Here is a 14,036-nt window from a genome sequence, read left to right as displayed (position 1 = left end):
GTGGTGATGGCGCTGGATGGCTGTGTGGTGGTCTGTGTTGCTGGTGGGTCAACTACCTGGTCAGCTGCCTCAGCTCTCGGCTCGGCTACTACTGCTGGCTCCTCAACTCGCGGCTCCTTGGCTCTATGCTCCTCAGCTCTGTCAACTACTATCTCCTCAGTCATGGGCTCCTCAGGCCTTTGCTCAGGTGGCTAAACTACCTGGCCAGCTTCAGCTGCTGGCTCCTCAGATGCAGGCTCCGCGACATCAGGCTTTGGTGTATCTGAAGGAGGTGGCCCAGGGTCTCTACCCTCAAACTTCGCCACTATCCACTGGAAGTGGCGAGCGTTGCGGCGCTCATAGCGGTGGATGGCCTGAAGGATCTCCCGACATATCTCATATGGTGTCTGAGGTTGGGGTATGGGTGCGGGTGCTGAAGGAGGTGCTGAAGGCTCTGTTGTTGCTGATGGAGGCTCAATAGTCTTCCTCTTCTTCTGAGGTAGCCCGTCATAATCGCCGTATGGCAGATACGACTGCTTACTGATATAGACAGACGTCCGATCAGTTGGGCGTCTCTCTACACCAGATAAGGCTGCTAATCTGGTGATGGGAGATGGAAAGGGAATGTTGAATTTCTGCTGTAGGTTCACCTTCATCATAGACTCTCTAATAAGGGGAAGAACAGATATCCTCTTCCCCTCTAGAATAGCCCATAGCAGCACTGCCACATGGATCCTGATATGAGTGGCATGCGTGCTCGGAAGGATGTAATCGGCAATGATTTGCTGCCAGATCCTTGCCTCCGGGTTGAGGTCCGTGCACGCAATGCTCGAGGGTACAGGCTACTCTCCTTTGCTGTATTCCCATGTAGCCTCAGGCTGGCCAATCTTTTTCAGGACCTCATCCAAAGAAATTTTGCCCGTGGTCACGTCCGTCATTATTTGAGTATAAGCGTCCCTAGCCGGAGGAATATGCGGAATGTCCAAGAGGGCCTCTAAAGCAGTGTTAGAGGTGTCTAAGGTGACACCTCTCAGAAAAATGGTTTGGGCATCCCTCTTGAGGAGATTGGCATAAAATTCCTTGACCTGGTGTTCATTCACTTCCACCGGATCGGATTTTACGAATCCCCAATGATAAAAATTTATTCTGTCAAGGATTGTATCCGCATATTTCTCGGGCAGGTTTAGCTTCCTCTCATAATGAAAGGCGCGCTTTTCTAGCTTCTTATATTGTTCTTGGGCCTCGGAATTAATGAAAGTATCTGGATGGTCACTGGGAGGCTCGGGGGGAGGGCGAGCCAAGGGGTTGGCTTTCTCCTTGCCCTTGCAGCCCATCATGAAAAAGACAAAAACAGAATACGACTCAGGGAACAGATAAAATCATAGAAAGAAGAAGGATATATTTAAACAGTTCAATCAAGATCCAGTCAGATAAATAAATACTCAATCAGGGAAAACATGTGTAAAACAGTAGAATGTTCAAAAGAGAATGCATTTTCCCAAAATCAAGCAACCTAAGTAATAAATGAATGGGTGAACAAACAATGAAAGTATACATAGGACTTAGGTGTATTATGTATGTGAATTGAGTTCAAAGAGGTTGATTAGTGCCATTGTGCCTTAGAAATTGAACGAGTTTGGAAAAATTAGCACAAATGGCAAAAATCGAAGTCAGAGTGAAAGCTTGCACTCATCCATGTTGAAAAGGTAGGAATTGATCACATATACATAGCCTTTTGTCCAAAGCAATTCCTAATTGAAAAACAAAGTGCATTGCTCAAAAACCTCAAGGAACAAGTGGCTAAGTCTATGGTCATTGATGTTAAACACACATGGATAAGCATCTGATTAATTCACATAGAAAGAAATGCATGTACTGTTGCCAATGACACCAAACAGATTCCAAAATTGAAAGTTTAAGGCTGGTTTGGTATTTAAGCAAACAGAAATGAGCAGTATGTGCATGTTGCAGCAAATGAGCATGCTATGCACTTGCAGCAGGGGCGCTGTGCGCACGCACAGGTCTGTGCGCACGCACAGGTCTCTGTTCCTGCAACAAAAATTTTGGCTCTAAGGCACCAAAATTGACATCCTAAACAGATTTTCAAGCCCCAAAATATCACAAAACTCCCAAAAATATCTTATTTTACCAAAATTACTCAACAAACATCAAAATAAAACCAACCAACCAAGCAAACTAACCAATTTTCCATGAAACCAAGGTTAAAAGAGAGAGTGGGTTAGAAGGATATTACCATGGTGGGTGTCTCCCACCTAGCACTTTGGTTTATAGTCCTAAGTTGGACTTGGTGAGGAGATCCTTGCTAGGGCGGCTTATGCTTCCACTCCTCCTTGAATCTCCAACCAAGTTTGCTATTGATTTGACCTCCAGGGTCCCAATTAAGTTGCATCAAATACATAAGAGACTTCAAGCTAGCAACTAGGATCCTCAAGTATTGACTTTTGAAATTAATGCCCGGATCCCATACTTGAGTTCCTCTATCACCATTGACAAGATTGTGTACTCCCCGGAATCCACTAAAGTGACTCTTGCACCAAAAATGAGCTCCAAATGTTGAGTTGGCTCCTTTGATGAACTTTCCTTTTCTTTTCCAATCAACATTCTTCTTTTCACCATCCACTACTCCAAGAAAGGTCCGAAGTTGGCCATCCGTTTCTAAAACGGCATATTGATGTGGGCCTAGAAATCTTGTTGGAGAAGTCTTCACCCACTCAATTCGTTCTTGCACAACTAACTTCACTTCTTGGCAACTAATATCTTCCTCAACCTCTTTTGAATCTTTTTCATCATCACTCACGTCAAATATTGGAGGTTGTGTGAAGTCCACATCAACATCTCCTTCCAAATCTAATGATAGAGGTTCATGAAGGTCATAGAAGGAATTACCCAAGTTGGACAAAAAATCTTGAATGATGGAATCCTCTTGATCAACTCCTATTCACTCTTCATTTATCACCTCTTGCACTTCATGTGGTGACTTGACATCTTCTCCTTGATCTTGCAATTCTTCTTTCACTCCACACTTTTCACTTGGTTCCACACATTCATCCACTAGAGTTTCTTGCTTGTGGCATGAACGCAACGAAGCTAAATGACCCAAAGCCTTTGCTAAGGTAGACATAACTTGTTCTTGCTTCTTCCGGAACTCTTGTTGTTCTTGAATGAGCATGAAAAGTACTTCTTGTATGGCTTGATCCATATATGAAGAGGAGGGTTGAGGTGATGAAGGTTGACAATCAGACTCATGGGGTAAGGGTCTTGTATGTAGTGAGGTGATGGTGTATAAGGTTGGTGACCATATAGGTAAGTGTTTGGGTTGCATTGGGGTGCATTGTGGCAATGGTGTGAAAAAGTCATTAAGAAAATATAAACAGAAATCTACTAACAAAAACAACCAACCAAGCAAAAAGGCTATTTACACTATTAACATATTCACAACAACCAACAGATAGCACTCAATTGCATCCCTGGCAACGGCGCCGAATTTGATAAGTAGGACATTACCGTCGACTAGGAATTCAGTCTCAAAGTAAGATTGGAATTGTAAGCATAGTTCCTAGCCAACAAGTAATGCTCAAATCAAATATTCCAATTCAAAACAAAATATAACCGACAGTAATGAAACCTCGGGTCGTTCTCCCTAGGACGGAATTGGAAGTGTTTCTCTTTCGGTTGTGAGGAAAATTGGGGTTTTCAAGCAAGAAATGAAAGATTAAAAGAACTAAGCAATAAAAGAACCAAGAGATGATCAAAATTGTAATTAATACAAGTAAAGAGAAAATGAGATCAAAACTAGTGAAAATGCAATAAAGAAACCTTGACTTGGGAATGAGGATCCAAAGAATCCTATCATTGCCATAACCACAACTATGGTAATTATGATGAGTCAATCTCGCCTAGTCAACCCCAACCATCGAGGAGTAAGTCAAGCAAGAATAATTGACCTTAATCCATAAGTCCTAGCTAACTTACCAAACTAGTTGATAAAAAGCTAGCGTCAATGGAAATAAGAGTCAACTAACTACCCAAGAATTACCACTAAATATCGGACATTATGACTCTAGTATCCTGGAAACTCAAACCACAAGCCAAGGTGAGAAAATCTAATCAAAATCTAGAGTTGACATTTTCACAAACACCTTGTGTGCATAAAAGTAAAGCATGGAAAATTGCACGAAAAAATAACAAACTATAACCAACTATCAATAATACCAAACATAAACAAGCAATCAAACATAAAGGAGGCATGAAATGTAAAATTCATCAATCAAAACTTCAAGAAACACAAAGTTGTAATATGAACAAAGTAACTTGAACCAAGAAAAATTGAAAGTAAAAATAATGTAATTAAAGAGGAATTAAAGAGTACTTACAATTAAAGATGATCAAAATCCAAAATTAAGCTTGCTATAAAATGCTACATGAAGATGGGAATTAAACCCTAAGAGAGCAAAGCTACACTACTCCTACTCTTACTCCTACTATATAAAACTATGTAAAAATTGCTCTAATGCCTCCCTCCCCTTTTATAAGTGGTCAATTCTCCTTCATATAGTACTCCCAAACCGCAATTCAGCCTTCCAAAATGGGCCAAGAGGCCTCCAAATTCGCGCAGCACATGCCTCATTAATGAAATCACGTGCAGGGACCTGTGCAGACGCACAGACGTGTGCGTCCGCACACGCGGCTAAAAATTGACCTGTGCGTACGCACACATGGAAATTTCTGCTTGTGCGCGCGCACGCAGGGCTGTGCGCACGCACACTTCGCTGTGTGTGCTTTTCCTTGTTTTTTTTCATGTTTTCTCCCGTGTACATGCTTTCTTCCACTTTTGGCTATCCATTCTTGCCTCCAAGGCCTGAAATTACTCACAAACCATATCACGGCATCGAATGGCACAAAGGTGGGATTAAATTGCTCTATTAAAGCACAAAATTGTATGTTTGTACATTTAGGATCAAATTAGGGATCAAACACAAAAGTATGATATTTGGGTGCTTAAGTGTGAGTTCATGTGCTAGAATCCATCCAAATTGAGTCAAAATATACCATCAAATATGGACTCATCAGGTCACACTTTCAAGAAAGAGTGCTCAGATGTAACTTTTATTCCTTTCTTTAATCAATCAGCCTTATAATATATATATATATATATATATATATACCTAAATCATCACTTCTGAAACTTTCTTCATCTCCAAATTACCACCTATTTCTAGCTTCATTTCATTACTAGGCATACTACTAAGATCTAGGGTTAAAAGAATGAAATTAAAGGTTTAGAGGTTTAAAATCATGTTTAAAACACTAAAATCCCATTTGCTAAAAATAGGGGTCACGTGTACGCGTGGGTGTGCATTTTTTCTGAAAACGCGGGGGGGTCACGCGTACGCGTGGGAGCGCAATTTGCCCATCATGCGTACGTATTACGTCGTCCGCGTTGCATGCATGCCAAACAGAAATGCCCATCCGCGTATAGAGGAGTCCGTGTACGCATACATTGTAGATTAGTCAAAAATGGCTAGGTCTGCAGAATTTCAATTTTACATACCGAACTTTCGACGCGCATGACTTTCTCGTTTTAAAATATTTTTCATCCGTTCTTCGAACGGCGTAAACTTCACGAACCCAATTTTCATATAAAACAAGTTTGAAACAATTTAGAAGTCCGGAAGCCGAGTTATAGCTCACTGAAGTTTGGCTAAAAATCTATTTTACACAAAAACCTCAAACCTCAATTTTCATTAAAACCCAAACTCAAATCCAACCTCCTTTGGTCTTCTAGTCTAAGTTTTTACAAGACATATTATATATTAAATACGAGAAACCTAAACCATACATTGGCCGATTTCCACGTATAACCCAAGACAACCCCACAAGGCAAGCTCACAAGCCTTCAACACCACAATTCTACCTCCCAAGCTCCCAACCAAGTTTCTAATGTTTTCAATTTTGCTTCATATCACATATATACACACCTAACACATAATATCACATATGCATACCAAACTTTAATACCAAAGCTACAATTAACTAAGGAATTTACTAGGGTTGAGGATCTTTACCTTGTATGTGCCTCCATTAAGTCAAGACCCATTAATTCATCAAGTCAATTTGGTCCTAAAACATCAATTAGCCACAAATCTCAACACCCAAGACCATACTATTTTCAAATTTTAGAAGAGAAAATTGAAACTGAGAAAGCGGTTTTCTTACCTTACAATATATTGGCCTTTGTAGAGCTCATCACTGCGGATGCGTGGCCACAAACAATGCGGCGATCGGAGCGAAAAGTTATCTGGATTTGAATGGAACCAAGGATTTTGGAACCTTCCCCCTCTCTTTCCTTGTGTTCTTCCTCAGCAGCGTGTTTCTCATGAGTCTGGGGAGGAATTGGCTGAGTTCATGGTGTTAGGGGAGTGTGGATTGAGCCTTGGGCCCAATACGGACTCGGTTCGCGTTGGTTCGGTCCGTTCGGCTTAATTTTAGGCCAAATTCTTTAAAATTATTGTCAAAATTCTTGTTTTAATTAGCTCTATCTTATTAAACTACAAAATTAGCATTCCTAATTTTTTTATTAAAATTTAATTTATTAACTAATTATTTACTAATTTTACGTGGTTTACAAAATGCACATGATTGTAGACATTCTTTACTCTAGTCTCAAGAATATTTTTATTTTCTTTTCATGTTGTGTTATTTGCAGCATTCTTTTAATATTTATTCTATTTTAAATATAAAAAAATAAAAAATAAAAACAAAAATATGTACTTTTTTAAAAAAATGGTATATTTAAGGGTGATTGTTTCAGTACGATTACTTATTTATACGTATTGGTACGATATAAAAAAATAAATAAATAAAAATTTGCCATGTGAATTTTATTTATCTTCGTGAGCATTTATTTTTTATTTAATTTTTAAAAAAATATTAAATTATTATATTTACAAAAATATCCTCATATATAATTATAAAAAAATAAATATATCCTTATAATTAATTTTGTTAAATAATTAAACAATCCTTTTTATTTATGTGACAAGAATACACATCTTTAATAATAATTTAAATTAAAATTAAATCATCAAATCATTTCAAAAAATAAAAAGAAAAACAAAATCAATTAATCAAAAATATGGCATGTGTCTTCTTCTTCTCTCATCATCAAAAGTGTCCAAAAATGATGAACAATATTATTTTTTGAAAATAAAAGTATTGATCCACAAAATCTTTATAACATACATATATCATTGTTGGCTAATATTCTTTCTTACAAAATTTTAATTTAGAGGTGGGCGGAAAATTATCTCAATTTCGGTTCAAATTAAGTTGTTTTTTCATATCGTATGGAAAATCTTTTTTAATTTGTCTCTTTTTTTAGAGCATTTTATCTTCTAATTTTGAATATAAACATCAGAGATGAAACGAAAAGAAAGTTGCATGAGCCATCATGTTAGGATATAAGTAGATTTCCTAAAATTTTGGAGCAACGCTGTTGTAGGTTTTGTTTTGTTTTCTCTCCCCTTTTCTCACTCCCATAATAATGCATAGAAAGAGACATGCTTCAAATGTAATATTATCAAGAAGACAAATTCATTTAGAGCCACCAGTTTCCCTTTGCTCATAAATTTATGTACTCAAATAATGATACAAGTCTCATTGAGAGTGGAATGGAAGAAGACAAGATAGCTGCCAACCGGTCCCTGCTTTTTCATTAAGAGTTAAAAAACAAAAATTCCAAGAAATTAAATGAAAGGAAATGGGATAATGGCTAGGAAAAATCACAAGCCATTTCTTCAATTTCAACTGCGCTCTCTTACTATCACAGTATCACTCACACAAAAATATATATATATAATAAAATATGTTTTTTGTCTTTAAATTTTATAATTTTTTTTAAAATATTTGTAATTTTTAATTTTATTTAATTTTATCCTTAATATTTTTTATTCGTATCAAAATTTTTTTGTATGTTTTTAATTTTGTCTTTAATATTTTTTATAAAGTTAACGACTAAGAGTAATTTTAACAAAAATAAAAAATGTTAGTAATAAAATTGAATGAAATTAAATGTTAAGAGTAATTTGAAAAGAAATTATAAATATTAAGAATAGAAAATATACTGTCCAAAAAAAAAATCTTTTTTCTCCTTATTTTTTAAAATATTTTATTTATTCTTTAACAAAAAATTACTCTAAATTAATTTCTTCCTTTAAATAATTTTATAAAACATGGTTAAAATTGTATGATATGTTTAAGGGAAAATTAACAATAAGACTGTTCACAAGGGTTAATTAATAAAAAGGATATATATAATTACATCACAATGATTAATGACTTATATATAAAATTCAAGTTTAAGGAGAAGCAACAAAAACTTTTTAGTTAGACAATAATACCCTTAATTAATATCTCTTAATTTTCATTGACAAATTAAAATGAATATTTTACTTGGTGTGTTAAAACAAGAATTATCTTGGGTTTCAAATGATGTATTTGATGTTGGCATGTATGATATATGGGTGGTTACCAAATACAAGGGGCTTAAATTAATTAGCATTAATTCGTATTCTTTTTTTTTTTTTTTTTGCAGAAGTAATTTATATTCAACTGGCCAATGATCTAGACAGTTTGCATGCATAGAATGGTATTTATTAGAGAGGAGGTCCAGGGTATTTGATATACTTGGCAAATCTTGTCGGTCACATTCTTCTTTTGACCCTAAACTTCAATTCCTTCTCTTGTAACTTGATCCCATTGAATGTGCAATACAATAGTAGACTCAGTCGAATTTGAATAAATAACTTAATTAAATTTTTTTTAAGAAAATAGTTTAAATAATAAATATTTATATTAAATATAATTTATAAATAATTATTTTATATTTAGTTTTTTTGTTTTAAAAATATTTATTTTAAAAAAAATTATTATAAAAAAACTATTAATATTAAAATAATTTTTTAAAAAATTATAATTTAATTTTAAAAATTATATCAAATATTAATATTATATTTTTTATAAATTAAAAATAAAAAAATAACTTATAAATCTATTTAAACGGTCTTTTCAGTAGCTAAAGTGCTAAACTAGCTATAAACATAGCTGACTAAAGATTGCTTTGAGAAAGCTGATCACAGCTATAAACTTCAAGTTGGTCAATTTGGTCAAATAGTTCTCGATCCCATGGGTTAATTTGATCTGATTTTCAAAATATTGATTATTATATATAAAGCTAGGGGTGCACATGGGCCGGGTGAAGCCAGGTTTGATGTGACCCAGACCCGACCCGAAATATACACCGGATCTATTTATTAGACCCGAACCCGGCCCTAGACCCGATGAAACCAATACACTTTCGGGCCACAATTATACCGGGTAAAAACCGGGTGAAAACCGGGTGAAAACCGGGCCGTTAACATTACATTACGTTGATACCTTCTTGTAAGCTAGCATGTAAAAATATCCAAATTTTCAAGACTCCAACCATTATTTAACATGGTAAAATTCACTTAGAAAAATATAACAAGAACCAACCATTCTTCAAAATTAAAGCATAACCACAATCAATACTAAAGTATAACCACAATCAATACTAATATTGTCTAATAATACCAAATATTTAAATCAATACAAATAACACAATATTATGCATTAGTCTAAAGTCTTATGCATTCTAAACATAAAACATTAACTTATAGTTTTATAATGACTAATAACACAAAATATTAAGATTTACAATACTTAAATTCCACATAAGAATAGTCATGATCCATCACTAATAACACAAAATATTAATTGTATATGATGACCGGGTCACCGGGCCGACTTCGGGTGACCCGAGCTATGGCCCGGACCCGACCCGAAATAATGACCGGGTCTATTTTTGAGACCCTTACCCGGCCCTAAACCCGATGAAATCACACCAAATTAGCCCCAAAAGTGTTCGGGACCGGGCCGGACCTTCGGGCCGGGCCGGGTCTGTGCACCCCTATATAAAGCTATGACTATCCGTTATATATTTTTCTTTTGGTAACCATATTTTAATATGTTTTATATTTATTAATTTAGTGTAGATTGTAACATCCTAATATTTAAATTTTTATACTCGAGTCATAAGTCAATGATATTACGGTGGTACGAATCTTAGGTGAATTTTTAATACATAGTTATAAGTAAAATTGAAGGAAGTATTAATCGAGAAGCCTGAAATTGAGTAAAATAAAATTGCGAAGTCGTATTACTCATGTTTCGACAACTAAAAGATAAAGCGTGAAGTCAAAAGCGATATAAGGATAAAGACATAAAGGAGAGTAAGAGAATGACAGTATATAGATATATAAAGTAAATAGCCACTAGTCGCGACTCGCGAAGTGTAGGCCGGCTAGGGTACAATATGAAAGTAGTTGATAACAGTATCTTCTAATCTCTCCCAAAAGAAACATGAGAGCCTCTATAGGCAAGTTCAGAAGAGTTCAATACATAATAAAGCTTTTCAAAATAAAAGCGGAGAGATTCTAAGCAAATATAAAGTAGATAATATAAAGATTTTCGCCATCTCTCAGATGAACCACATCTCACTTCTGAGCACCTGAACCTGTATCTGAAAAACAAGAGATATATACGGAATGAGAACCCCCGACCATGGGTTCCCAGTACGGTAAAAGTGCCAAATAAATACAATGCATTGTAATAAAAACTCACTAAGCATCCTAAACTTCCTTTCACCAAATATTCAACCTATGTTCTCACTAATCCATAAACAGGCAACTGTCATAAGGGAATGCTAAATCTAATTCATATTCCTCGTGCTTCCCAACTTTCTAACTCTCCGAAAAATCAGAATCAGAATCATAAGCTAAACCATCACCAGTTATTTTTGTCTCAGCAATTCTATATCAATACTTCATACTCTCACCTGGAGCAAGTGAAATCACTTCACTGCGTCTACTCAGGGAACTCATATGATCTCATTATCAATCTGGGACAAGTGAAATCACTTCACAGCATCTACCCAAGGAACTCAAATTATCTCATTCAATAATCATCATTTTAAATTAATCATATCATTATTCCATTTCCACAAGAACAGCCCTCAGCGTCAACTGACACCAGCATGAGGGACCTCTCAGTTGTACAAACACAATACAGACAAGTAATACACAATTAAGGTACAAGTAGAACACATAGTATATAGTCAGGTAACATAGCATATATGATATAGCAATCCAAACAAATAGGCAAATCCAAACAAATCAAACATATGCAAATGATGTATGCATGCCCTATAGCTGATGATGATATCATCTGTCAGTTATATAGCAAACCCGATACGTCCTGATAGGTAACCATTGGACAGAAACACCCATCGCGAAGCAAGTAGGTTTGAGCTACAACCCCCTTGCTACTACCCGCTCAACTCAAAGCCAGTGAAATAACCACTACTGCAGCTACTACCCAGGCAGGTGTTTAAAAGCTCAACCTGGAGCTAGTGGAATAACCACTACTGCCGCTACTACCCAGGCGTCACCATCTCTGACCTGGAGCAAGCGGGACGAACCACCATCCTTAGTACTACTCAGGTATCTCAAGCATTGACCCGGAACAAGCGGGACGAACCACAATCCTTGCTACTGCCCAGGTATCTCAAATATTAACCTGGAGCATGCGGGACGAACCACAACCCTTGCTACTACCCAGGTATCACAAATACACATTCATTCATAATCACTCTTCATTATTATCAATTCTCAAACAATGACTCGGAGCAAGCGGGACGAACCACGACCCTTGCTACTACCCAGGTATCACAGACATATATTCATTCAAAAATCCATAATTAAACTCATTTATCATAATTCTCCTTCCCCATCTCATACTCGGAGTAAGTGGACAACGCCACTACCTACTACCCGAGGTCACACGTAACATTCAATATTTTCCATCATTATTCATTTACCACATTCATTCATTAATCATATATGCATCTCCGGCATACTCGCTACATGTTCAAGCCTCCTCCATCAGTCATAATCATTTAATCATTAATCATATACATATACATACTCAGCCATAATTCAATGCTTGTCACATCTATCCGGCTCATACTAGACACAACACTTTCACCATCATCCTCAGCAACTCATACAACCATCATTACTCATGATTCATCATTGATTCTCACTTTACTTCATCCACAAGTTACCACATGTCTTAACTTCTTTTCATTACTAGGCATACTATAAAGATTTAGGACTTAGAGGATGAAAATTGAGGCTTAGAAGTCTGAAATTCGGCTTTAAAAACTCAAAAACTAACTTTTGCTGAAAACAGGGTCACGCGTGCGCGTCGCCCATGCGCACGCGTGGATGGCAGAAAAGTAAGGTGACGCGTGCGCGTCAGCCACGCGTACGCGTGGGTGCGTTTTGTGCCCCTCGCACAAAACCAGCACAATTCTAGCGCAACTCTCTGGATTTTCTACTGGGCATTTACATCAGTGCATCGACGCGTACGCGTCGGCCACGCGTGCGCGTGGAGCCGTGGAAGCACGATATTCCAAAAATTTTACTAAGTTAAAAAGCTGCAGAATTACATTTTCAAACCCCAAACTTCCAACACACATAACTTCTTCTACAAAATTCTTTTTTCAACCATTTCTAAACCGTTAGAAAGAACGTTGAATAAACTTTCATAAGAATCCAATTTTGAAGAATTCCAAACTCCATCGGCCGAGTTACGGACCGCTAAAGTTGGTCAAAAATCAGTTTCTACCCAAGAATAGAAATCACCAATTTTTCCAATGTTCACAAGCCAAATTCATTTCCACTCATCCAAATGGCCACAACCCAACTACATCCACATAATTACACTCAACCAAAATCAAACCTACCTCATCTACACAATTTCACCCAAAACTATCAATTTTCACACCTCAATTCTTCAAACCTTATTATTCAATAATCAAACCAATTATTCACACATTTAATATGTAAAATCCATCCAATCTCTTATATCATCATACAATACACACATCAACTTACCTTCCTTACCTCTTCCCGGCCTCCGGCCCAAAATTCACGGTCTCCAGCCCAAATTCACAATTTAAATGTATATTCCACAAACCAATACGCATTATCCAATTCATCAAATTCTCAACACACCAAACATACAATTCACATAATTCTCAATCCAATCATTAATTTACATTACATATCAACTATGCATATGAGTACCAACTATTTACACAATCCAAACTTAATCCTAGGGGCATCTAGGCTAGGAATTCTTATCACACCACACTGTACTTAAATGAAACTTAAATCATACTTCTTATAGCCAAAATAATTGAGCTTCTTCTTGAGAGTCTCCACCAACCTTTAGCTCCAAGCCTCACCAAGGCTCCTCAAGCAACACCAACCTCCCAATTGTGCACCAAAATTACCAAATACACTAACATAACCAATTTCACATACATACATCAACCTAGGGTTCATAAAAATGATAAATCACAAGGGTTAGAGGGTTTCTTACCTTAACCCATAAAATTTTGTGATGAATATCACCAATGGCTCATACTAGAGTACTCCTAAACAACCAAAATCACAAGATTTCTTCAAAACCCAAACCAAATTCAAAATATAAGAGAAAAATCGAAACTGGACAGAGGAGAGTTAGATAATTACCACAAAATATAGATAGACTCGAAGAGGAGGAGAAGAGCAACGCGTGACCATAAACGGCTCGTCAATCGGAGTTCCGGAGAGAAAGTTATGATGATTTGAAATTTGATGAAGTTAGGATTTTCTCTCTTCGTCCTCTCTTCTCCAAAGTTGCGCCCCTACCCTCTTTCTTTAGGGTAAATGAGCTGAAATACTCATAACTAATGTTTATATATGTTGGGTCTTGGGCTCACTTGGGTCCGGTTCACTTGGTTTAATCCGTTGGCCCAATTTTGGGCCAAGACCTCTAAGATTAGAGTTTTAAATCGTATCTTAAATATTTCTATATTCCCAAATTATAAATTATTATTTCTTAAAATT

This window comes from Arachis hypogaea, chromosome 14, assembly GCF_003086295.3.
Source record: "Arachis hypogaea cultivar Tifrunner chromosome 14, arahy.Tifrunner.gnm2.J5K5, whole genome shotgun sequence".
Lineage (NCBI taxonomy): Eukaryota > Viridiplantae > Streptophyta > Magnoliopsida > Fabales > Fabaceae > Arachis > Arachis hypogaea.
Note: the sequence above shows the minus strand (reverse complement) of the source record.